The sequence below is a fragment of the Eubalaena glacialis genome, chromosome 11 (genome assembly GCF_028564815.1).
Source record: "Eubalaena glacialis isolate mEubGla1 chromosome 11, mEubGla1.1.hap2.+ XY, whole genome shotgun sequence".
In the NCBI taxonomy this organism is placed as follows: Eukaryota; Metazoa; Chordata; class Mammalia; order Artiodactyla; family Balaenidae; genus Eubalaena; species Eubalaena glacialis.
Genome location: NC_083726.1, coordinates 86396411 through 86422611, shown reverse-complemented (window position 1 = coordinate 86422611; position 26201 = coordinate 86396411).

The following is a 26201-nucleotide window of genomic DNA, read 5'->3' as shown; positions in this document are numbered from 1 at the left end:
GGCACAAGGCTAGTTTTCCCATTATGAAAGCTCCGTTGATGCGGCCCCGAAGCTACCTGAAAAGCACTGTTGTTACCGTGCTTTTACTTACAGCCGGCATGGCTCATAGAAGAAAATGAGTTTTCTCGAAAGAAACCTTGTGCTTCCAGTTCCTAGTTGGACGCTCACCCTGCTCTGCTCTATACCAAACGTGAAAGTCAATGTGAGCACTAGCCTCGAAGTAAGGCCCTGATTATCCTTGCAAAACGAGAGGCGTGCAGCAGCTCCATGAGGCCTTCATCGTTGTTCTGCTTTAGTGTCAAGGTAGTAAGCTTTTCAACACTCCTAGAGGCCTTGCTTCAGCACCCGTTTCAGTACCAGAACACTGCGTAGAACCAGGAAGCTCTGCTCCTGCGTGTATGCTGCGTGTCAACCTAGAAATTAGAGACTGATGGCACAAGGCTAGTTTTCCCATTATGAAAGCTCCGTTGATGCGGCCCCGAAGCTACCTGAAAAGCACTGTTGTTACCGTGCTTTTACTTACAGCTGGCATGGCTCTTAGAAGAAAATGAGTTTTCTCGAAAGAAACCTTGTGCTTCCAGTTCCTAGTTGGAAGCTCACCCTGCTCTGCTCTATACCAAACGTGAAAGTCAATGTGAGCACTAGCCTCGAAGTAAGGCCCTGATTATGCTGGCAAAACGGGAGGCGTGCAGCAGCTCCATGAGGCCTTCATCGCTGTTCTGCTTTAGTTTCACGGTAGTAAGCTTTCCAAGACTCCTAGGGACTTTGCTTAAGCAACCGTTTCGGTACCAGAACACTGCGTAGAGACAGTAAGCTCTGGTCCTGCGTGTATGCTGCGTGTCAACCTAGAAATTGGAGACTGATGGCATAAGGCTTCTTTTCCCATTATGAAAGCTCCGTTCATGCGGCCTCGAAGCTACCTGAAAAGCATTGTTGTTGCCGGGGTTTTCCTCACTGCCGGCATGGTTCTGAGAAGAAAATGAGTTTTCTCCTAAGAAACCTTGGGTTTCCAGTTCCTTGTTGGAAGCTCACCCTGCTCTGCGCTATACCTAAAGTGAAAGTCAACGTGAGCCCAAGCTTCGAAGTAAGGCCCTGATTATCCTTGCAAAACGAGAGGCGTGCAGCAGCTCTTGAGGCGTTCATCTTTGTTCTGCTTTAGTTTCAAGGTAGTAAGCTTTTCAACACTCCTAGGGGCCTTGCTTCAGCACCCGTTTCATTACCAGAACACTGCGTAGAACCAGGAAGCTCTGCTCCTGCGTGTATGCTGCGTGTCACCCTAGAAATTAGAGACTGATGGCACAAGGCTAGTTTTCCCATTATGAAAGCTCCGTTGATGCGGCCCCGAAGCTACCTGAAAAGCACTGTTGTTACCGTGCTTTTACTTACAGCCGGCATGGCTCATAGAAGAAAATGAGTTTTCTCGAAAGAAACCTTGTGCTTCCAGTTCCTAGTTGGAAGCTCACCCTGCTCTGCTCTATACCAAACGTGAAAGTCAATGTGAGCACTAGCCTCGAAGTAAGGCCCTGATTATGCTGGCAAAACGGGAGGCGTGCAGCAGCTCCATGAGGCCTTCATCGCTGTTCTGCTTTAGTTTCACGGTAGTAAGCTTTCCAAGACTCCTAGGGACTTTGCTTAAGCAACCGTTTCGGTACCAGAACACTGCGTAGAGACAGTAAGCTCTGGTCCTGCGTGTATGCTGCGTGTCAACCTAGAAATTGGAGACTGATGGCATAAGGCTTCTTTTCCCATTATGAAAGCTCCGTTCATGCGGCCTCGAAGCTACCTGAAAAGCATTGTTGTTGCCGGGGTTTTCCTCACTGCCGGCATGGTTCTGAGAAGAAAATGAGTTTTCTCCTAAGAAACCTTGGGTTTCCAGTTCCTTGTTGGAAGCTCACCCTGCTCTGCTCTATACCTAAAGTGAAAGTCAACGTGAGCCCAAGCTTCGAAGTAAGGCCCTGATTATCCTTGCAAAACGAGAGGCGTGCAGCAGCTCCATGAGGCCTTCATCGTTGTTCTGCTTTAGTGTCAAGGTAGTAAGCTTTTCAACACTCCTAGGGGCCTTGCTTCAGCACCCGTTTCAGTACCAGAACACTGCGTAGAACCAGGAAGCTCTGCTCCTGCGTGTATGCTGCGTGTCAACCTAGAAATTAGAGACTGATGGCACAAGGCTAGTTTTCCCATTATGAAAGCTCCGTTGATGCGGCCCCGAAGCTACCTGAAAAGCACTGTTGTTACCGTGCTTTTACTTACAGCCGGCATGGCTCATAGAAGAAAATGAGTTTTCTCGAAAGAAACCTTGTGCTTCCAGTTCCTAGTTGGACGCTCACCCTGCTCTGCTCTATACCAAACGTGAAAGTCAATGTGAGCACTAGCCTCGAAGTAAGGCCCTGATTATGCTGGCAAAACGGGAGGCGTGCAGCAGCTCCATGAGGCCTTCATCGCTGTTCTGCTTTAGTTTCACGGTAGTAAGCTTTCCAAGACTCCTAGGGACTTTGCTTAAGCAACCGTTTCGGTACCAGAACACTGCGTAGAGACAGTAAGCTCTGGTCCTGCGTGTATGCTGCGTGTCAACCTAGAAATTGGAGACTGATGGCATAAGACTTCTTTTCCCATTATGAAAGCTCCGTTCATGCGGCCTCGAAGCTACCTGAAAAGCATTGTTGTTGCCGGGGTTTTCCTCTCTACCGGCATGGTTCTGAGAAGAAAATGAGTTTTCTCCTAAGAAACCTTGGGTTTCCAGTTCCTTGTTGGAAGCTCACCCTGCTCTGCGCTATACCTAAAGTGAAAGTCAGCGTGAGCCCAAGCTTCGAAGTAAGGCCCTGATTATCCTTGCAAAACGAGAGGCGTGCAGCAGCTCTTGAGGCGTTCATCTTTGTTCTGCTTTAGTTTCAAGGTAGTAAGCTTTTCAACACTCCTAGGGGCCTTGCTTCAGCACCCGTTTCAGTACCAGAACACTGCGTAGAACCAGGAAGCTCTGCTCCTGCGTGTATGCTGCGTGTCAACCTAGAAATTAGAGACTGATGGCACAAGGCTAGTTTTCCCATTATGAAAGCTCCGTTGATGCGGCCCCGAAGCTACCTGAAAAGCACTGTTGTTACCGTGCTTTTACTTACAGCCGGCATGGCTCATAGAAGAAAATGAGTTTTCTCGAAAGAAACCTTGTGCTTCCAGTTCCTAGTTGGAAGCTCACCCTGCTCTGCTCTATACCAAACGTGAAAGTCAATGTGAGCACTAGCCTCGAAGTAAGGCCCTGATTATGCTGGCAAAACGGGAGGCGTGCAGCAGCTCCATGAGGCCTTCATCGCTGTTCTGCTTTAGTTGCACGGTAGTAAGCTTTCCAAGACTCCTAGGGACTTTGCTTAAGCAACCGTTTCGGTACCAGAACACTGCGTAGAGACAGTAAGCTCTGGTCCTGCGTGTATGCTGCGTGTCAACCTAGAAATTGGAGACTGATGGCATAAGGCTTCTTTTCCCATTATGAAAGCTCCGTTCATGCGGCCTCGAAGCTACCTGAAAAGCATTGTTGTTGCCGGGGTTTTCCTCACTGCCGGCATGGTTCTGAGAAGAAAATGAGTTTTCTCCTAAGAAACCTTGGGTTTCCAGTTCCTTGTTGGAAGCTCACCCTGCTCTGCTCTATACCTAAAGTGAAAGTCAACGTGAGCCCAAGCTTCGAAGTAAGGCCCTGATTATCCTTGCAAAACGAGAGGCGTGCAGCAGCTCCATGAGGCCTTCATCGTTGTTCTGCTTTAGTGTCAAGGTAGTAAGCTTTTCAACACTCCTAGGGGCCTTGCTTCAGCACCCGTTTCAGTACCAGAACACTGCGTAGAACCAGGAAGCTCTGCTCCTGCGTGTATGCTGCGTGTCAACCTAGAAATTAGAGACTGATGGCACAAGGCTAGTTTTCCCATTATGAAAGCTCCGTTGATGCGGCCCCGAAGCTACCTGAAAAGCACTGTTGTTACCGTGCTTTTACTTACAGCCGGCATGGCTCATAGAAGAAAATGAGTTTTCTCGAAAGAAACCTTGTGCTTCCAGTTCCTAGTTGGACGCTCACCCTGCTCTGCTCTATACCAAACGTGAAAGTCAATGTGAGCACTAGCCTCGAAGTAAGGCCCTGATTATCCTTGCAAAACGAGAGGCGTGCAGCAGCTCCATGAGGCCTTCATCGTTGTTCTGCATTAGTGTCAAGGTAGTAAGCTTTTCAACACTCCTAGGGGCCTTGCTTCAGCACCCGTTTCAGTACCAGAACACTGCGTAGAACCAGGAAGCTCTGCTCCTGCGTGTATGCTGCGTGTCAACCTAGAAATTAGAGACTGATGGCACAAGGCTAGTTTTCCCATTATGAAAGCTCCGTTGATGCGGCCCCGAAGCTACCTGAAAAGCACTGTTGTTACCGTGCTTTTACTTACAGCTGGCATGGCTCTTAGAAGAAAATGAGTTTTCTCGAAAGAAACCTTGTGCTTCCAGTTCCTAGTTGGAAGCTCACCCTGCTCTGCTCTATACCAAACGTGAAAGTCAATGTGAGCACTAGCCTCGAAGTAAGGCCCTGATTATGCTGGCAAAACGGGAGGCGTGCAGCAGCTCCATGAGGCCTTCATCGCTGTTCTGCTTTAGTTTCACGGTAGTAAGCTTTCCAAGACTCCTAGGGACTTTGCTTAAGCAACCGTTTCGGTACCAGAACACTGCGTAGAGACAGTAAGCTCTGGTCCTGCGTGTATGCTGCGTGTCAACCTAGAAATTGGAGACTGATGGCATAAGGCTTCTTTTCCCATTATGAAAGCTCCGTTCATGCGGCCTCGAAGCTACCTGAAAAGCATTGTTGTTGCCGGGGTTTTCCTCACTGCCGGCATGGTTCTGAGAAGAAAATGAGTTTTCTCCTAAGAAACCTTGGGTTTCCAGTTCCTTGTTGGAAGCTCACCCTGCTCTGCGCTATACCTAAAGTGAAAGTCAACGTGAGCCCAAGCTTCGAAGTAAGGCCCTGATTATCCTTGCAAAACGAGAGGCGTGCAGCAGCTCTTGAGGCGTTCATCTTTGTTCTGCTTTAGTTTCAAGGTAGTAAGCTTTTCAACACTCCTAGGGGCCTTGCTTCAGCACCCGTTTCAGTACCAGAACACTGCGTAGAACCAGGAAGCTCTGCTCCTGCGTGTATGCTGCGTGTCACCCTAGAAATTAGAGACTGATGGCACAAGGCTAGTTTTCCCATTATGAAAGCTCCGTTGATGCGGCCCCGAAGCTACCTGAAAAGCACTGTTGTTACCGTGCTTTTACTTACAGCCGGTATGGCTCATAGAAGAAAATGAGTTTTCTCGAAAGAAACCTTGTGCTTCCAGTTCCTAGTTGGACGCTCACCCTGCTCTGCTCTATACCAAACGTGAAAGTCAATGTGAGCACTAGCCTCGAAGTAAGGCCCTGATTATGCTGGCAAAACGGGAGGCGTGCAGCAGCTCCATGAGGCCTTCATCGCTGTTCTGCTTTAGTTTCACGGTAGTAAGCTTTCCAAGACTCCTAGGGACTTTGCTTAAGCAACCGTTTCGGTACCAGAACACTGCGTAGAGACAGTAAGCTCTGGTCCTGCGTGTATGCTGCGTGTCAACCTAGAAATTGGAGACTGATGGCATAAGGCTTCTTTTCCCATTATGAAAGCTCCGTTCATGCGGCCTCGAAGCTACCTGAAAAGCATTGTTGTTGCCGGGGTTTTCCTCACTGCCGGCATGGTTCTGAGAAGAAAATGAGTTTTCTCCTAAGAAACCTTGGGTTTCCAGTTCCTTGTTGGAAGCTCACCCTGCTCTGCTCTATACCTAAAGTGAAAGTCAACGTGAGCCCAAGCTTCGAAGTAAGGCCCTGATTATCCTTGCAAAACGAGAGGCGTGCAGCAGCTCCATGAGGCCTTCATCGTTGTTCTGCTTTAGTGTCAAGGTAGTAAGCTTTTCAACACTCCTAGGGGCCTTGCTTCAGCACCCGTTTCAGTACCAGAACACTGCGTAGAACCAGGAAGCTCTGCTCCTGCGTGTATGCTGCGTGTCAACCTAGAAATTAGAGACTGATGGCACAAGGCTAGTTTTCCCATTATGAAAGCTCCGTTGATGCGGCCCCGAAGCTACCTGAAAAGCACTGTTGTTACCGTGCTTTTACTTACAGCCGGCATGGCTCATAGAAGAAAATGAGTTTTCTCGAAAGAAACCTTGTGCTTCCAGTTCCTAGTTGGACGCTCACCCTGCTCTGCTCTATACCAAACGTGAAAGTCAATGTGAGCACTAGCCTCGAAGTAAGGCCCTGATTATGCTGGCAAAACGGGAGGCGTGCAGCAGCTCCATGAGGCCTTCATCGCTGTTCTGCTTTAGTTTCACGGTAGTAAGCTTTCCAAGACTCCTAGGGACTTTGCTTAAGCAACCGTTTCGGTACCAGAACACTGCGTAGAGACAGTAAGCTCTGGTCCTGCGTGTATGCTGCGTGTCAACCTAGAAATTGGAGACTGATGGCATAAGACTTCTTTTCCCATTATGAAAGCTCCGTTCATGCGGCCTCGAAGCTACCTGAAAAGCATTGTTGTTGCCGGGGTTTTCCTCTCTGCCGGCATGGTTCTGAGAAGAAAATGAGTTTTCTCCTAAGAAACCTTGGGTTTCCAGTTCCTTGTTGGAAGCTCACCCTGCTCTGCGCTATACCTAAAGTGAAAGTCAACGTGAGCCCAAGCTTCGAAGTAAGGCCCTGATTATCCTTGCAAAACGAGAGGCGTGCAGCAGCTCTTGAGGCGTTCATCTTTGTTCTGCTTTAGTTTCAAGGTAGTAAGCTTTTCAACACTCCTAGGGGCCTTGCTTCAGCACCCGTTTCATTACCAGAACACTGCGTAGAACCAGGAATCTCTGCTCCTGCGTGTATGCTGCGTGTCAACCTAGAAATTAGAGACTGATGGCACAAGGCTAGTTTTCCCATTATGAAAGCTCCATTGATGCGGCCCCGAAGCTACCTGAAAAGCACTGTTGTTACCGTGCTTTTACTTACAGCTGGCATGGCTCTTAGAAGAAAATGAGTTTTCTCGAAAGAAACCTTGTGCTTCCAGTTCCTAGTTGGAAGCTCACCCTGCTCTGCTCTATACCAAACGTGAAAGTCAATGTGAGCACTAGCCTCGAAGTAAGGCCCTGATTATGCTGGCAAAACGGGAGGCGTGCAGCAGCTCCATGAGGCCTTCATCGCTGTTCTGCTTTAGTTTCACGGTAGTAAGCTTTCCAAGACTCCTAGGGACTTTGCTTAAGCAACAGTTTCGGTACCAGAACACTGCGTAGAGACAGTAAGCTCTGGTCCTGCGTGTATGCTGCGTGTCAACCTAGAAATTAGAGACTGATGGCACAAGGCTAGTTTTCCCATTATGAAAGCTCCGTTGATGCGGCCCCGAAGCTACCTGAAAAGCACTGTTGTTACCGTGCTTTTACTTACAGCCGGCATGGCTCATAGAAGAAAATGAGTTTTCTCGAAAGAAACCTTGTGCTTCCAGTTCCTAGTTGGACGCTCACCCTGCTCTGCTCTATACCAAACGTGAAAGTCAATGTGAGCACTAGCCTCGAAGTAAGGCCCTGATTATCCTGGCAAAACGGGAGGCGTGCAGCAGCTCCATGAGGCCTTCATCGCTGTTCTGCTTTAGTTTCACGGTAGTAAGCTTTCCAAGACTCCTAGGCACTTTGCTTAAGCAACCGTTTCGGTACCAGAACACTGCGTACAGACAGTAAGCTCTGGTCCTGCGTGTATGCTGCGTGTCAACCTAGAAATTGGAGACTGATGGCATAAGGCTTCTTTTCCCATTATGAAAGCTCCGTTCATGCGGCCTCGAAGCTACCTGAAAAGCATTGTTGTTGCCGGGGTTTTCCTCACTGCCGGCATGGTTCTGAGAAGAAAATGAGTTTTCTCCTAAGAAACCTTGGGTTTCCAGTTCCTTCTTGGAAGCTCACCCTGCTCTGCTCTATACCTAAAGTGAAAGTCAACGTGAGCCCAAGCTTCGAAGTAAGGCCCTGATTATCCTTGCAAAACGAGAGGCGTGCAGCAGCTCCATGAGGCCTTCATCGTTGTTCTGCTTTAGTGTCAAGGTAGTAAGCTTTTCAACACTCCTAGGGGCCTTGCTTCAGCACCCGTTTCAGTACCAGAACACTGCGTAGAACCAGGAAGCTCTGCTCCTGCGTGTATGCTGCGTGTCAACCTAGAAATTAGAGACTGATGGCACAAGGCTAGTTTTCCCATTATGAAAGCTCCGTTGATGCGGCCCCGAAGCTACCTGAAAAGCACTGTTGTTACCGTGCTTTTACTTACAGCTGGCATGGCTCTTAGAAGAAAATGAGTTTTCTCGAAAGAAACCTTGTGCTTCCAGTTGCTAGTTGGAAGCTCACCCTGCTCTGCTCTATACCAAACGTGAAAGTCAATGTGAGCACTAGCCTCGAAGTAAGGCCCTGATTATGCTGGCAAAACGGGAGGCGTGCAGCAGCTCCATGAGGCCTTCATCGCTGTTCTGCTTTAGTTTCACGGTAGTAAGCTTTCCAAGACTCCTAGGGACTTTGCTTAAGCAACCGTTTCGGTACCAGAACACTGCGTAGAGACAGTAAGCTCTGGTCCTGCGTGTATGCTGCGTGTCAACCTAGAAATTGGAGACTGATGGCATAAGGCTTCTTTTCCCATTATGAAAGCTCCGTTCATGCGGCCTCGAAGCTACCTGAAAAGCATTGTTGTTGCCGGGGTTTTCCTCACTGCCGGCATGGTTCTGAGAAGAAAATGAGTTTTCTCCTAAGAAACCTTGGGTTTCCAGTTCCTTGTTGGAAGCTCACCCTGCTCTGCTCTATACCTAAAGTGAAAGTCAACGTGAGCCCAAGCTTCGAAGTAAGGCCCTGATTATCCTTGCAAAACGAGAGGCGTGCAGCAGCTCCATGAGGCCTTCATCGTTGTTCTGCTTTAGTGTCAAGGTAGTAAGCTTTTCAACACTCCTAGGGGCCTTGCTTCAGCACCCGTTTCAGTACCAGAACACTGCGTAGAACCAGGAAGCTCTGCTCCTGCGTGTATGCTGCGTGTCAACCTAGAAATTAGAGACTGATGGCACAAGGCTAGTTTTCCCATTATGAAAGCTCCGTTGATGCGGCCCCGAAGCTACCTGAAAAGCACTGTTGTTACCGTGCTTTTACTTACAGCCGGCATGGCTCATAGAAGAAAATGAGTTTTCTCGAAAGAAACCTTGTGCTTCTAGTTCCTAGTTGGAAGCTCACCCTGCTCTACTCTATACCAAACGTGAAAGTCAATGTGAGCACTAGCCTCGAAGTAAGGCCCTGATTATCCTGGCAAAACGGGAGGCGTGCAGCAGCTCCATGAGGCCTTCATCGCTGTTCTGCTTTAGTTTCACGGTAGTAAGCTTTCCAAGACTCCTAGGGACTTTGCTTAAGCAACCGTTTCGGTACCAGAACACTGCGTAGAGACAGTAAGCTCTGGTCCTGCGTGTATGCTGCGTGTCAACCTAGAAATTGGAGACTGATGGCATAAGGCTTCTTTTCCCATTATGAAAGCTCCGTTCATGCGGCCTCGAAGCTACCTGAAAAGCATTGTTGTTGCCGGGGTTTTCCTCACTGCCGGCATGGTTCTGAGAAGAAAATGAGTTTTCTCCTAAGAAACCTTGGGTTTCCAGTTCCTTGTTGGAAGCTCACCCTGCTCTGCTCTATACCTAAAGTGAAAGTCAACGTGAGCCCAAGCTTCGAAGTAAGGCCCTGATTATCCTTGCAAAACGAGAAGCGTGCAGCAGCTCCATGAGGCCTTCATCGTTGTTCTGCTTTAGTGTCAAGGTAGTAAGCTTTTCAACACTCCTAGGGGCCTTGCTTCAGCACCCGTTTCAGTACCAGAACACTGCGTAGAACCAGGAAGCTCTGCTCCTGCGTGTATGCTGCGTGTCAACCTAGAAATTAGAGACTGATGGCACAAGGCTAGTTTTCCCATTATGAAAGCTCCGTTGATGCGGCCCCGAAGCTACCTGAAAAGCACTGTTGTTACCGTGCTTTTACTTACAGCCGGCATGGCTCATAGAAGAAAATGAGTTTTCTCGAAAGAAACCTTGTGCTTCCAGTTCCTAGTTGGACGCTCACCCTGCTCTGCTCTATACCAAACGTGAAAGTCAATGTGAGCACTAGCCTCGAAGTAAGGCCCTGATTATGCTGGCAAAAGGGGAGGCGTGCAGCAGCTCCATGAGGCCTTCATCGCTGTTCTGCTTTAGTTTCACGGTAGTAAGCTTTCCAAGACTCCTAGGGACTTTGCTTAAGCAACCGTTTCGGTACCAGAACACTGCGTAGAGACAGTAAGCTCTGGTCCTGCGTGTATGCTGCGTGTCAACCTAGAAATTGGAGACTGATGGCATAAGACTTCTTTTCCCATTATGAAAGCTCCGTTCATGCGGCCTCGAAGCTACCTGAAAAGCATTGTTGTTGCCGGGGTTTTCCTCTCTGCCGGCATGGTTCTGAGAAGAAAATGAGTTTTCTCCTAAGAAACCTTGGGTTTCCAGTTCCTTGTTGGAAGCTCACCCTGCTCTGCGCTATACCTAAAGTGAAAGTCAACGTGAGCCCAAGCTTCGAAGTAAGGCCCTGATTATCCTTGCAAAACGAGAGGCGTGCAGCAGCTCTTGAGGCGTTCATCTTTGTTCTGCTTTAGTTTCAAGGTAGTAAGCTTTTCAACACTCCTAGGGGCCTTGCTTCAGCACCCGTTTCATTATCAGAACACTGCGTAGAACCAGGAAGCTCTGCTCCTGCGTGTATGCTGCGTGTCAACCTAGAAATTAGAGACTGATGGCACAAGGCTAGTTTTCCCATTATGAAAGCTCCGTTGATGCGGCCCCGAAGCTACCTGAAAAGCACTGTTGTTACCGTGCTTTTACTTACAGCCGGCATGGCTCATAGAAGAAAATGAGTTTTCTCGAAAGAAACCTTGTGCTTCCAGTTCCTAGTTGGAAGCTCACCCTGCTCTGCTCTATACCAAACGTGAAAGTCAATGTGAGCACTAGCCTCGAAGTAAGGCCCTGATTATGCTGGCAAAACGGGAGGCGTGCAGCAGCTCCATGAGGCCTTCATCGCTGTTCTGCTTTAGTTTCACGGTAGTAAGCTTTCCAAGACTCCTAGGGACTTTGCTTAAGCAACCGTTTCGGTACCAGAACACTGCGTAGAGACAGTAAGCTCTGGTCCTGCGTGTATGCTGCGTGTCAACCTAGAAATTGGAGACTGATGGCATAAGGCTTCTTTTCCCATTATGAAAGCTCCGTTCATGCGGCCTCGAAGCTACCTGAAAAGCATTGTTGTTGCCGGGGTTTTCCTCACTGCCGGCATGGTTCTGAGAAGAAAATGAGTTTTCTCCTAAGAAACCTTGGGTTTCCAGTTCCTTGTTGGAAGCTCACCCTGCTCTGCTCTATACCTAAAGTGAAAGTCAACGTGAGCCCAAGCTTCGAAGTAAGGCCCTGATTATCCTTGCAAAACGAGAGGCGTGCAGCAGCTCCATGAGGCCTTCATCGTTGTTCTGCTTTAGTGTCAAGGTAGTAAGCTTTTCAACACTCCTAGGGGCCTTGCTTCAGCACCCGTTTCAGTACCAGAACACTGCGTAGAACCAGGAAGCTCTGCTCCTGCATGTATGCTGCGTGTCAACCTAGAAATTAGAGACTGATGGCACAAGGCTAGTTTTCCCATTATGAAAGCTCCGTTGATGCGGCCCCGAAGCTACCTGAAAAGCACTGTTGTTACCGTGCTTTTACTTACAGCCGGCATGGCTCATAGAAGAAAATGAGTTTTCTCGAAAGAAACCTTGTGCTTCCAGTTCCTAGTTGGACGCTCACCCTGCTCTGCTCTATACCAAACGTGAAAGTCAATGTGAGCACTAGCCTCGAAGTAAGGCCCTGATTATGCTGGCAAAACGGGAGGCGTGCAGCAGCTCCATGAGGCCTTCATCGCTGTTCTGCTTTAGTTTCACGGTAGTAAGCTTTCCAAGACTCCTAGGGACTTTGCTTAAGCAACCGTTTCGGTACCAGAACACTGCGTAGAGACAGTAAGCTCTGGTCCTGCGTGTATGCTGCGTGTCAACCTAGAAATTGGAGACTGATGGCATAAGGCTTCTTTTCCCATTATGAAAGCTCCGTTCATGCGGCCTCGAAGCTACCTGAAAAGCATTGTTGTTGCCGGGGTTTTCCTCACTGCCGGCATGGTTCTGAGAAGAAAATGAGTTTTCTCCTAAGAAACCTTGGGTTTCCAGTTCCTTTTTGGAAGCTCACCCTGCTCTGCTCTATACCTAAAGTGAAAGTCAACGTGAGCCCAAGCTTCGAAGTAAGGCCCTGATTATCCTTGCAAAACGAGAGGCGTGCAGCAGCTCCATGAGGCCTTCATCGTTGTTCTGCTTTAGTGTCAAGGTCGTAAGCTTTTCAACACTCCTAGGGGCCTTGCTTCAGCACCCGTTTCAGTACCAGAACACTGCGTAGAACCAGGAAGCTCTGCTCCTGCATGTATGCTGCGTGTCAACCTAGAAATTAGAGACTGATGGCACAAGGCTAGTTTTCCCATTATGAAAGCTCCGTTGATGCGGCCCCGAAGCTACCTGAAAAGCACTGTTGTTACCGTGCTTTTACTTACAGCCGGCATGGCTCATAGAAGAAAATGAGTTTTCTCGAAAGAAACCTTGTGCTTCCAGTTCCTAGTTGGACGCTCACCCTGCTCTGCTCTATACCAAACGTGAAAGTCAATGTGAGCACTAGCCTCGAAGTAAGGCCCTGATTATGCTGGCAAAACGGGAGGCGTGCAGCAGCTCCATGAGGCCTTCATCGCTGTTCTGCTTTAGTTTCACGGTAGTAAGCTTTCCAAGACTCCTAGGGACTTTGCTTAAGCAACCGTTTCGGTACCAGAACACTGCGTAGAGACAGTAAGCTCTGGTCCTGCGTGTATGCTGCGTGTCAACCTAGAAATTGGAGACTGATGGCATAAGACTTCTTTTCCCATTATGAAAGCTCCGTTCATGCGGCCTCGAAGCTACCTGAAAAGCATTGTTGTTGCCGGGGTTTTCCTCACTGCCGGCATGGTTCTGAGAAGAAAATGAGTTTTCTCCTAAGAAACCTTGGGTTTCCAGTTCCTTGTTGGAAGCTCACCCTGCTCTGCGCTATACCTAAAGTGAAAGTCAACGTGAGCCCAAGCTTCGACGTAAGGCCCTGATTATCCTTGCAAAAGGAGAGGCGTGCAGCAGCTCTTGAGGCGTTCATCGTTGTTCTGCCCTAGTTTCAAGGTAGTAAGCTTTTCAACACTCCTAGGGGCCTTGCTTCAGCACCCGTTTCAGTACCAGAACACTGCGTAGAACCAGGAAGCTCTGCTCCTGCGTGTATGCTGCGTGTCAACCTAGAAATTAGAGACTGATGGCACAAGGCTAGTTTTCCCATTATGAAAGCTCCGTTGATGCGGCCCCGAAGCTACCTGAAAAGCACTGTTGTTACCGTGCTTTTACTTACAGCCGGCATGGCTCATAGAAGAAAATGAGTTTTCTCGAAAGAAACCTTGTGCTTCCAGTTCCTAGTTGGACGCTCACCCTGCTCTGCTCTATACCAAACGTGAAAGTCAATGTGAGCACTAGCCTCGAAGTAAGGCCCTGATTATGCTGGCAAAAGGGGAGGCGTGCAGCAGCTCCATGAGGCCTTCATCGCTGTTCTGCTTTAGTTTCACGGTAGTAAGCTTTCCAAGACTCCTAGGGACTTTGCTTAAGCAACCGTTTCGGTACCAGAACACTGCGTAGAGACAGTAAGCTCTGGTCCTGCGTGTATGCTGCGTGTCAACCTAGAAATTGGAGACTGATGGCATAAGACTTCTTTTCCCATTATGAAAGCTCCGTTCATGCGGCCTCGAAGCTACCTGAAAAGCATTGTTGTTGCCGGGGTTTTCCTCTCTGCCGGCATGGTTCTGAGAAGAAAATGAGTTTTCTCCTAAGAAACCTTGGGTTTCCAGTTCCTTGTTGGAAGCTCACCCTGCTCTGCGCTATACCTAAAGTGAAAGTCAACGTGAGCCCAAGCTTCGAAGTAAGGCCCTGATTATCCTTGCAAAACGAGAGGCGTGCAGCAGCTCTTGAGGCGTTCATCTTTGTTCTGCTTTAGTTTCAAGGTAGTAAGCTTTTCAACACTCCTAGGGGCCTTGCTTCAGCACCCGTTTCATTATCAGAACACTGCGTAGAACCAGGAAGCTCTGCTCCTGCGTGTATGCTGCGTGTCAACCTAGAAATTAGAGACTGATGGCACAAGGCTAGTTTTCCCATTATGAAAGCTCCGTTGATGCGGCCCCGAAGCTACCTGAAAAGCACTGTTGTTACCGTGCTTTTACTTACAGCCGGCATGGCTCATAGAAGAAAATGAGTTTTCTCGAAAGAAACCTTGTGCTTCCAGTTCCTAGTTGGAAGCTCACCCTGCTCTGCTCTATACCAAACGTGAAAGTCAATGTGAGCACTAGCCTCGAAGTAAGGCCCTGATTATGCTGGCAAAACGGGAGGCGTGCAGCAGCTCCATGAGGCCTTCATCGCTGTTCTGCTTTAGTTTCACGGTAGTAAGCTTTCCAAGACTCCTAGGGACTTTGCTTAAGCAACCGTTTCGGTACCAGAACACTGCGTAGAGACAGTAAGCTCTGGTCCTGCGTGTATGCTGCGTGTCAACCTAGAAATTGGAGACTGATGGCATAAGGCTTCTTTTCCCATTATGAAAGCTCCGTTCATGCGGCCTCGAAGCTACCTGAAAAGCATTGTTGTTGCCGGGGTTTTCCTCACTGCCGGCATGGTTCTGAGAAGAAAATGAGTTTTCTCCTAAGAAACCTTGGGTTTCCAGTTCCTTGTTGGAAGCTCACCCTGCTCTGCTCTATACCTAAAGTGAAAGTCAACGTGAGCCCAAGCTTCGAAGTAAGGCCCTGATTATCCTTGCAAAACGAGAGGCGTGCAGCAGCTCCATGAGGCCTTCATCGTTGTTCTGCTTTAGTGTCAAGGTAGTAAGCTTTTCAACACTCCTAGGGGCCTTGCTTCAGCACCCGTTTCAGTACCAGAACACTGCGTAGAACCAGGAAGCTCTGCTCCTGCATGTATGCTGCGTGTCAACCTAGAAATTAGAGACTGATGGCACAAGGCTAGTTTTCCCATTATGAAAGCTCCGTTGATGCGGCCCCGAAGCTACCTGAAAAGCACTGTTGTTACCGTGCTTTTACTTACAGCCGGCATGGCTCATAGAAGAAAATGAGTTTTCTCGAAAGAAACCTTGTGCTTCCAGTTCCTAGTTGGACGCTCACCCTGCTCTGCTCTATACCAAACGTGAAAGTCAATGTGAGCACTAGCCTCGAAGTAAGGCCCTGATTATGCTGGCAAAACGGGAGGCGTGCAGCAGCTCCATGAGGCCTTCATCGCTGTTCTGCTTTAGTTTCACGGTAGTAAGCTTTCCAAGACTCCTAGGGACTTTGCTTAAGCAACCGTTTCGGTACCAGAACACTGCGTAGAGACAGTAAGCTCTGGTCCTGCGTGTATGCTGCGTGTCAACCTAGAAATTGGAGACTGATGGCATAAGGCTTCTTTTCCCATTATGAAAGCTCCGTTCATGCGGCCTCGAAGCTACCTGAAAAGCATTGTTGTTGCCGGGGTTTTCCTCACTGCCGGCATGGTTCTGAGAAGAAAATGAGTTTTCTCCTAAGAAACCTTGGGTTTCCAGTTCCTTTTTGGAAGCTCACCCTGCTCTGCTCTATACCTAAAGTGAAAGTCAACGTGAGCCCAAGCTTCGAAGTAAGGCCCTGATTATCCTTGCAAAACGAGAGGCGTGCAGCAGCTCCATGAGGCCTTCATCGTTGTTCTGCTTTAGTGTCAAGGTAGTAAGCTTTTCAACACTCCTAGGGGCCTTGCTTCAGCACCCGTTTCAGTACCAGAACACTGCGTAGAACCAGGAAGCTCTGCTCCTGCATGTATGCTGCGTGTCAACCTAGAAATTAGAGACTGATGGCACAAGGCTAGTTTTCCCATTATGAAAGCTCCGTTGATGCGGCCCCGAAGCTACCTGAAAAGCACTGTTGTTACCGTGCTTTTACTTACAGCCGGCATGGCTCATAGAAGAAAATGAGTTTTCTCGAAAGAAACCTTGTGCTTCCAGTTCCTAGTTGGACGCTCACCCTGCTCTGCTCTATACCAAACGTGAAAGTCAATGTGAGCACTAGCCTCGAAGTAAGGCCCTGATTATGCTGGCAAAACGGGAGGCGTGCAGCAGCTCCATGAGGCCTTCATCGCTGTTCTGCTTTAGTTTCACGGTAGTAAGCTTTCCAAGACTCCTAGGGACTTTGCTTAAGCAACCGTTTCGGTACCAGAACACTGCGTAGAGACAGTAAGCTCTGGTCCTGCGTGTATGCTGCGTGTCAACCTAGAAATTGGAGACTGATGGCATAAGACTTCTTTTCCCATTATGAAAGCTCCGTTCATGCGGCCTCGAAGCTACCTGAAAAGCATTGTTGTTGCCGGGGTTTTCCTCACTGCCGGCATGGTTCTGAGAAGAAAATGAGTTTTCTCCTAAGAAACCTTGGGTTTCCAGTTCCTTGTTGGAAGCTCACCCTGCTCTGCGCTATACCTAAAGTGAAAGTCAACGTGAGCCCAAGCTTCGACGTAAGGCCCTGATTATCCTTGCAAAACGAGAGGCGTGCAGCAGCTCCATGAGGCCTTCATCGTTGTTCTGCTTTAGTGTCAAGGTAGTAAGCTTTTCAACACTCCTAGGGGCCTTGCTTCAGCACCCGTTTCAGTACCAGAACACTGCGTAGAACCAGGAAGCTCTGCTCCTGCATGTATGCTGCGTGTCAACCTAGAAATTAGAGACTGATGGCACAAGGCTAGTTTTCCCATTATGAAAGCTCCGTTGATGCGGCCCCGAAGCTACCTGAAATGCACTGTTGTTACCGTGCTTTTACTTACAGCCGGCATGGCTCAGAGAAGAAAATGAGTTTTCTCGAAAGAAACCTTGTGCTTCCAGTTCCTAGTTGGAAGCTCACCCTGCTCTGCTCTATACCAAACGTGAAAGTCAATGTGAGCACTAGCCTCGAAGTAAGGCCCTGATTATGCTGGCAAAACGGGAGGCGTGCAGCAGCTCCATGAGGCCTTCATCGCTGTTCTGCTTTAGTTTCACGATAGTAAGCTTTCCAAGACTCCTAGGGACTTTGCTTAAGCAACCGTTTCGGTACCAGAACACTGCGTAGAGACAGTAAGCTCTGGTCCTGCGTGTATGCTGCGTGTCAACCTAGAAATTGGAGACTGATGGCATAAGACTTCTTTTCCCATTATGAAAGCTCCGTTCATGCGGCCTGGAAGCTACCTGAAAAGCATTGTTGTTGCCGGGGTTTTCCTCACTGCCGGCATGGTTCTGAGAAGAAAATGAGTTTTCTCCTAAGAAACCTTGGGTTTCCAGTTCCTTGTTGGAAGCTCACCCTGCTCTGCGCTATACCTAAAGTGAAAGTCAACGTGAGCCAAAGCTTCGAAGTAAGGCCCTGATTATCCTTGCAAAACGAGAGGCGTGCAGCAGCTCCATGAGGCCTTCATCGTTGTTCTGCTTTAGTGTCAAGGTAGTAAGCTTTTCAACACTCCTAGGGGCCTTGCTTCAGCACCCGTTTCAGTACCAGAACACTGCGTAGAACCAGGAAGCTCTGCTCCTGCGTGTATGCTGCGTGTCAACCTAGAAATTAGAGACTGATGGCACAAGGCTAGTTTTCCCATTATGAAAGCTCCGTTGATGCGGCCCCGAAGCTACCTGAAAAGCACTGTTGTTACCGTGCTTTTACTTACAGCCGGCATGGCTCATAGAAGAAAATGAGTTTTCTCGAAAGAAACCTTGTGCTTCCAGTTCCTAGTTGGACGCTCACCCTGCTCTGCTCTATACCAAACGTGAAAGTCAATGTGAGCACTAGCCTCGAAGTAAGGCCCTGATTATGCTGGCAAAACGGGAGGCGTGCAGCAGCTCCATGAGGCCTTCATCGCTGTTCTGCTTTAGTTTCACGGTAGTAAGCTTTCCAAGACTCCTAGGGACTTTGCTTAAGCAACCGTTTCGGTACCAGAACACTGCGTAGAGACAGTAAGCTCTGGTCCTGCGTGTATGCTGCGTGTCAACCTAGAAATTGGAGACTGATGGCATAAGACTTCTTTTCCCATTATGAAAGCTCCGTTCATGCGGCCTCGAAGCTACCTGAAAAGCATTGTTGTTGCCGGGGTTTTCCTCTCTGCCGGCATGGTTCTGAGAAGAAAATGAGTTTTCTCCTAAGAAACCTTGGGTTTCCAGTTCCTTGTTGGAAGCTCACCCTGCTCTGCGCTATACCTAAAGTGAAAGTCAACGTGAGCCCAAGCTTCGAAGTAAGGCCCTGATTATCCTTGCAAAACGAGAGGCGTGCAGCAGCTCTTGAGGCGTTCATCTTTGTTCTGCTTTAGTTTCAAGGTAGTAAGCTTTTCAACACTCCTAGGGGCCTTGCTTCAGCACCCGTTTCATTATCAGAACACTGCGTAGAACCAGGAAGCTCTGCTCCTGCGTGTATGCTGCGTGTCAACCTAGAAATTAGAGACTGATGGCACAAGGCTAGTTTTCCCATTATGAAAGCTCCGTTGATGCGGCCCCGAAGCTACCTGAAAAGCACTGTTGTTACCGTGCTTTTACTTACAGCCGGCATGGCTCATAGAAGAAAATGAGTTTTCTCGAAAGAAACCTTGTGCTTCCAGTTCCTAGTTGGAAGCTCACCCTGCTCTGCTCTATACCAAACGTGAAAGTCAATGTGAGCACTAGCCTCGAAGTAAGGCCCTGATTATGCTGGCAAAACGGGAGGCGTGCAGCAGCTCCATGAGGCCTTCATCGCTGTTCTGCTTTAGTTTCACGGTAGTAAGCTTTCCAAGACTCCTAGGGACTTTGCTTAAGCAACCGTTTCGGTACCAGAACACTGCGTAGAGACAGTAAGCTCTGGTCCTGCGTGTATGCTGCGTGTCAACCTAGAAATTGGAGACTGATGGCATAAGGCTTCTTTTCCCATTATGAAAGCTCCGTTCATGCGGCCTCGAAGCTACCTGAAAAGCATTGTTGTTGCCGGGGTTTTCCTCACTGCCGGCATGGTTCTGAGAAGAAAATGAGTTTTCTCCTAAGAAACCTTGGGTTTCCAGTTCCTTGTTGGAAGCTCACCCTGCTCTGCTCTATACCTAAAGTGAAAGTCAACGTGAGCCCAAGCTTCGAAGTAAGGCCCTGATTATCCTTGCAAAACGAGAGGCGTGCAGCAGCTCCATGAGGCCTTCATCGTTGTTCTGCTTTAGTGTCAAGGTAGTAAGCTTTTCAACACTCCTAGGGGCCTTGCTTCAGCACCCGTTTCAGTACCAGAACACTGCGTAGAACCAGGAAGCTCTGCTCCTGCATGTATGCTGCGTGTCAACCTAGAAATTAGAGACTGATGGCACAAGGCTAGTTTTCCCATTATGAAAGCTCCGTTGATGCGGCCCCGAAGCTACCTGAAAAGCACTGTTGTTACCGTGCTTTTACTTACAGCCGGCATGGCTCATAGAAGAAAATGAGTTTTCTCGAAAGAAACCTTGTGCTTCCAGTTCCTAGTTGGACGCTCACCCTGCTCTGCTCTATACCAAACGTGAAAGTCAATGTGAGCACTAGCCTCGAAGTAAGGCCCTGATTATGCTGGCAAAACGGGAGGCGTGCAGCAGCTCCATGAGGCCTTCATCGCTGTTCTGCTTTAGTTTCACGGTAGTAAGCTTTCCAAGACTCCTAGGGACTTTGCTTAAGCAACCGTTTCGGTACCAGAACACTGCGTAGAGACAGTAAGCTCTGGTCCTGCGTGTATGCTGCGTGTCAACCTAGAAATTGGAGACTGATGGCATAAGGCTTCTTTTCCCATTATGAAAGCTCCGTTCATGCGGCCTCGAAGCTACCTGAAAAGCATTGTTGTTGCCGGGGTTTTCCTCACTGCCGGCATGGTTCTGAGAAGAAAATGAGTTTTCTCCTAAGAAACCTTGGGTTTCCAGTTCCTTTTTGGAAGCTCACCCTGCTCTGCTCTATACCTAAAGTGAAAGTCAACGTGAGCCCAAGCTTCGAAGTAAGGCCCTGATTATCCTTGCAAAACGAGAGGCGTGCAGCAGCTCCATGAGGCCTTCATCGTTGTTCTGCTTTAGTGTCAAGGTAGTAAGCTTTTCAACACTCCTAGGGGCCTTGCTTCAGCACCCGTTTCAGTACCAGAACACTGCGTAGAACCAGGAAGCTCTGCTCCTGCATGTATGCTGCGTGTCAACCTAGAAATTAGAGACTGATGGCACAAGGCTAGTTTTCCCATTATGAAAGCTCCGTTGATGCGGCCCCGAAGCTACCTGAAAAGCACTGTTGTTACCGTGCTTTTACTTACAGCCGGCATGGCTCATAGAAGAAAATGAGTTTTCTCGAAAGAAACCTTGTGCTTCCAGTTCCTAGTTGGACGCTCACCCTGCTCTGCTCTATACCAAACGTGAAAGTCAATGTGAGCACTAGCCTCGAAGTAAGGCCCTGATTATGCTGGCAAAACGGGAGGCGTGCAGCAGCTCCATGAGGCCTTCATCGCTGTTCTGCTTTAGTTTCACGGTAGTAAGCTTTCCAAGACTCCTAGGGACTTTGCTTAAGCAACCGTTTCGGTACCAGAACACTGCGTAGAGACAGTAAGCTCTGGTCCTGCGTGTATGCTGCGTGTCAACCTAGAAATTGGAGACTGATGGCATAAGACTTCTTTTCCCATTATGAAAGCTCCGTTCATGCGGCCTCGAAGCTACCTGAAAAGCATTGTTGTTGCCGGGGTTTTCCTCACTGCCGGCATGGTTCTGAGAAGAAAATGAGTTTTCTCCTAAGAAACCTTGGGTTTCCAGTTCCTTGTTGGAAGCTCACCCTGCTCTGCGCTATACCTAAAGTGAAAGTCAACGTGAGCCCAAGCTTCGACGTAAGGCCCTGATTATCCTTGCAAAAGGAGAGGCGTGCAGCAGCTCTTGAGGCGTTCATCGTTGTTCTGCCCTAGTTTCAAGGTAGTAAGCTTTTCAACACTCCTAGGGGCCTTGCTTCAGCACCCGTTTCAGTACCAGAACACTGCGTAGAACCAGGAAGCTCTGCTCCTGCGTGTATGCTGCGTGTCAACCTAGAAATTAGAGACTGATGGCACAAGGCTAGTTTTCCCATTATGAAAGCTCCGTTGATGCGGCCCCGAAGCTACCTGAAAAGCACTGTTGTTACCGTGCTTTTACTTACAGCCGGCATGGCTCATAGAAGAAAATGAGTTTTCTCGAAAGAAACCTTGTGCTTCCAGTTCCTAGTTGGACGCTCACCCTGCTCTGCTCTATACCAAACGTGAAAGTCAATGTGAGCACTAGCCTCGAAGTAAGGCCCTGATTATGCTGGCAAAAGGGGAGGCGTGCAGCAGCTCCATGAGGCCTTCATCGCTGTTCTGCTTTAGTTTCACGGTAGTAAGCTTTCCAAGACTCCTAGGGACTTTGCTTAAGCAACCGTTTCGGTACCAGAACACTGCGTAGAGACAGTAAGCTCTGGTCCTGCGTGTATGCTGCGTGTCAACCTAGAAATTGGAGACTGATGGCATAAGACTTCTTTTCCCATTATGAAAGCTCCGTTCATGCGGCCTCGAAGCTACCTGAAAAGCATTGTTGTTGCCGGGGTTTTCCTCTCTGCCGGCATGGTTCTGAGAAGAAAATGAGTTTTCTCCTAAGAAACCTTGGGTTTCCAGTTCCTTGTTGGAAGCTCACCCTGCTCTGCGCTATACCTAAAGTGAAAGTCAACGTGAGCCCAAGCTTCGAAGTAAGGCCCTGATTATCCTTGCAAAACGAGAGGCGTGCAGCAGCTCTTGAGGCGTTCATCTTTGTTCTGCTTTAGTTTCAAGGTAGTAAGCTTTTCAACACTCCTAGGGGCCTTGCTTCAGCACCCGTTTCATTATCAGAACACTGCGTAGAACCAGGAAGCTCTGCTCCTGCGTGTATGCTGCGTGTCAACCTAGAAATTAGAGACTGATGGCACAAGGCTAGTTTTCCCATTATGAAAGCTCCGTTGATGCGGCCCCGAAGCTACCTGAAAAGCACTGTTGTTACCGTGCTTTTACTTACAGCCGGCATGGCTCATAGAAGAAAATGAGTTTTCTCGAAAGAAACCTTGTGCTTCCAGTTCCTAGTTGGAAGCTCACCCTGCTCTGCTCTATACCAAACGTGAAAGTCAATGTGAGCACTAGCCTCGAAGTAAGGCCCTGATTATGCTGGCAAAACGGGAGGCGTGCAGCAGCTCCATGAGGCCTTCATCGCTGTTCTGCTTTAGTTTCACGGTAGTAAGCTTTCCAAGACTCCTAGGGACTTTGCTTAAGCAACCGTTTCGGTACCAGAACACTGCGTAGAGACAGTAAGCTCTGGTCCTGCGTGTATGCTGCGTGTCAACCTAGAAATTGGAGACTGATGGCATAAGGCTTCTTTTCCCATTATGAAAGCTCCGTTCATGCGGCCTCGAAGCTACCTGAAAAGCATTGTTGTTGCCGGGGTTTTCCTCACTGCCGGCATGGTTCTGAGAAGAAAATGAGTTTTCTCCTAAGAAACCTTGGGTTTCCAGTTCCTTGTTGGAAGCTCACCCTGCTCTGCTCTATACCTAAAGTGAAAGTCAACGTGAGCCCAAGCTTCGAAGTAAGGCCCTGATTATCCTTGCAAAACGAGAGGCGTGCAGCAGCTCCATGAGGCCTTCATCGTTGTTCTGCTTTAGTGTCAAGGTAGTAAGCTTTTCAACACTCCTAGGGGCCTTGCTTCAGCACCCGTTTCAGTACCAGAACACTGCGTAGAACCAGGAAGCTCTGCTCCTGCATGTATGCTGCGTGTCAACCTAGAAATTAGAGACTGATGGCACAAGGCTAGTTTTCCCATTATGAAAGCTCCGTTGATGCGGCCCCGAAGCTACCTGAAAAGCACTGTTGTTACCGTGCTTTTACTTACAGCCGGCATGGCTCATAGAAGAAAATGAGTTTTCTCGAAAGAAACCTTGTGCTTCCAGTTCCTAGTTGGACGCTCACCCTGCTCTGCTCTATACCAAACGTGAAAGTCAATGTGAGCACTAGCCTCGAAGTAAGGCCCTGATTATGCTGGCAAAACGGGAGGCGTGCAGCAGCTCCATGAGGCCTTCATCGCTGTTCTGCTTTAGTTTCACGGTAGTAAGCTTTCCAAGACTCCTAGGGACTTTGCTTAAGCAACCGTTTCGGTACCAGAACACTGCGTAGAGACAGTAAGCTCTGGTCCTGCGTGTATGCTGCGTGTCAACCTAGAAATTGGAGACTGATGGCATAAGGCTTCTTTTCCCATTATGAAAGCTCCGTTCATGCGGCCTCGAAGCTACCTGAAAAGCATTGTTGTTGCCGGGGTTTTCCTCACTGCCGGCATGGTTCTGAGAAGAAAATGAGTTTTCTCCTAAGAAACCTTGGGTTTCCAGTTCCTTTTTGGAAGCTCACCCTGCTCTGCTCTATACCTAAAGTGAAAGTCAACGTGAGCCCAAGCTTCGAAGTAAGGCCCTGATTATCCTTGCAAAACGAGAGGCGTGCAGCAGCTCCATGAGGCCTTCATCGTTGTTCTGCTTTAGTGTCAAGGTAGTAAGCTTTTCAACACTCCTAGGGGCCTTGCTTCAGCACCCGTTTCAGTACCAGAACACTGCGTAGAACCAGGAAGCTCTGCTCCTGCATGTATGCTGCGTGTCAACCTAGAAATTAGAGACTGATGGCACAAGGCTAGTTTTCCCATTATGAAAGCTCCGTTGATGCGGCCCCGAAGCTACCTGAAAAGCACTGTTGTTACCGTGCTTTTACTTACAGCCGGCATGGCTCATAGAAGAAAATGAGTTTTCTCGAAAGAAACCTTGTGCTTCCAGTTCCTAGTTGGACGCTCACCCTGCTCTGCTCTATACCAAACGTGAAAGTCAATGTGAGCACTAGCCTCGAAGTAAGGCCCTGATTATGCTGGCAAAACGGGAGGCGTGCAGCAGCTCCATGAGGCCTTCATCGCTGTTCTGCTTTAGTTTCACGGTAGTAAGCTTTCCAAGACTCCTAGGGACTTTGCTTAAGCAACCGTTTCGGTACCAGAACACTGCGTAGAGACAGTAAGCTCTGGTCCTGCGTGTATGCTGCGTGTCAACCTAGAAATTGGAGACTGATGGCATAAGACTTCTTTTCCCATTATGAAAGCTCCGTTCATGCGGCCTCGAAGCTACCTGAAAAGCATTGTTGTTGCCGGGGTTTTCCTCACTGCCGGCATGGTTCTGAGAAGAAAATGAGTTTTCTCCTAAGAAACCTTGGGTTTCCAGTTCCTTGTTGGAAGCTCACCCTGCTCTGCGCTATACCTAAAGTGAAAGTCAACGTGAGCCCAAGCTTCGACGTAAGGCCCTGATTATCCTTGCAAAAGGAGAGGCGTGCAGCAGCTCTTGAGGCGTTCATCGTTGTTCTGCCCTAGTTTCAAGGTAGTAAGCTTTTCAACACTCCTAAGGGCCTTGCTTCAGCACCCGTTTCAGTACCAGAAGACTGCGTAGAACCAGGAAGCTCTGCTCCTGGGTGTATGCTGCGTGTCAACCTAGAAATTAGAGACTGATGGCACAACGCTTGTTTTCCCGTTTTGAAAGCTCCATTCATGCGGCCTCGAAGCTACTTGAAAAGCACTGTTGTTACCGTGCTTTTACTTACAGCTGGCATGGCTCATAGAAGAAAATGAGTTTTCTCGAAAGAAACCTTGTGCTTCCAGTTCCTAGTTGGACGCTCACCCTGCTCTGCTTTATACCAAACGTGAAAGTCAATGTGAGCACTAGCCTCGAAGTAAGGCCCTGATTATCCTGGCAAAACGGGAGGCGTGCAGCAGCTCCATGAGGCCTTCATCGCTGTTCTGCTTTAGTTTCACGGTAGTAAGCTTTCCAAGACTCCTAGGGACTTTGCTTAAGCAACCGTTTCGGTACCAGAACACTGCGTAGAGACAGTAAGCTCTGGTCCTGCGTGTATGCTGCGTGTCAACCTAGAAATTGGAGACTGATGGCATAAGGCTTCTTTTCCCATTATGAAAGCTCCGTTCATGCGGCCTCGAAGCTACCTGAAAAGCATTGTTGTTGCCGGGGTTTTCCTCACTGCCGGCATGGTTCTGAGAAGAAAATGAGTTTTCTCCTAAGAAACCTTGGGTTTCCAGTTCCTTGTTGGAAGCTCACCCTGCTCTGCTCTATACCTAAAGTGAAAGTCAACGTGAGCCCAAGCTTCGAAGTAAGGCCCTGATTATCCTTGCAAAACGAGAGGCGTGCAGCAGCTCCATGAGGCCTTCATCGTTGTTCTGCTTTAGTGTCAAGGTAGTAAGCTTTTCAACACTCCTAGGGGCCTTGCTTCAGCACCCGTTTCAGTACCAGAACACTGCGTAGAACCAGGAAGCTCTGCTCCTGCGTGTATGCTGCGTGTCAACCTAGAAATTAGAGACTGATGGCACAAGGCTAGTTTTCCCATTATGAAAGCTCCGTTGATGCGGCCCCGAAGCTACCTGAAAAGCACTGTTGTTACCGTGCTTTTACTTACAGCCGGCATGGCTCATAGAAGAAAATGAGTTTTCTCGAAAGAAACCTTGTGCTTCCAGTTCCTAGTTGGACGCTCACCCTGCTCTGCTCTATACCAAACGTGAAAGTCAATGTGAGCACTAGCCTCGAAGTAAGGCCCTGATTATGCTGGCAAAACGGGAGGCGTGCAGCAGCTCCATGAGGCCTTCATCGCTGTTCTGCTTTAGTTTCACGGTAGTAAGCTTTCCAAGACTCCTAGGGACTTTGCTTAAGCAACCGTTTCGGTACCAGAACACTGCGTAGAGACAGTAAGCTCTGGTCCTGCGTGTATGCTGCGTGTCAACCTAGAAATTGGAGACTGATGGCATAAGACTTCTTTTCCCATTATGAAAGCTCTGTTCATGCGGCCTCGAAGCTACCTGAAAAGCATTGTTGTTGCCGGGGTTTTCCTCTCTGCCGGCATGGTTCTGAGAAGAAAATGAGTTTTCTCCTAAGAAACCTTGGGTTTCCAGTTCCTTGTTGGAAGCTCACCCTGCTCTGCGCTATACCTAAAGTGAAAGTCAACGTGAGCCCAAGCTTCGAAGTAAGGCCCTGATTATCCTTGCAAAAGGAGAGGCGTGCAGCAGCTCTTGAGGCGTTCATCTTTGTTCTGCTT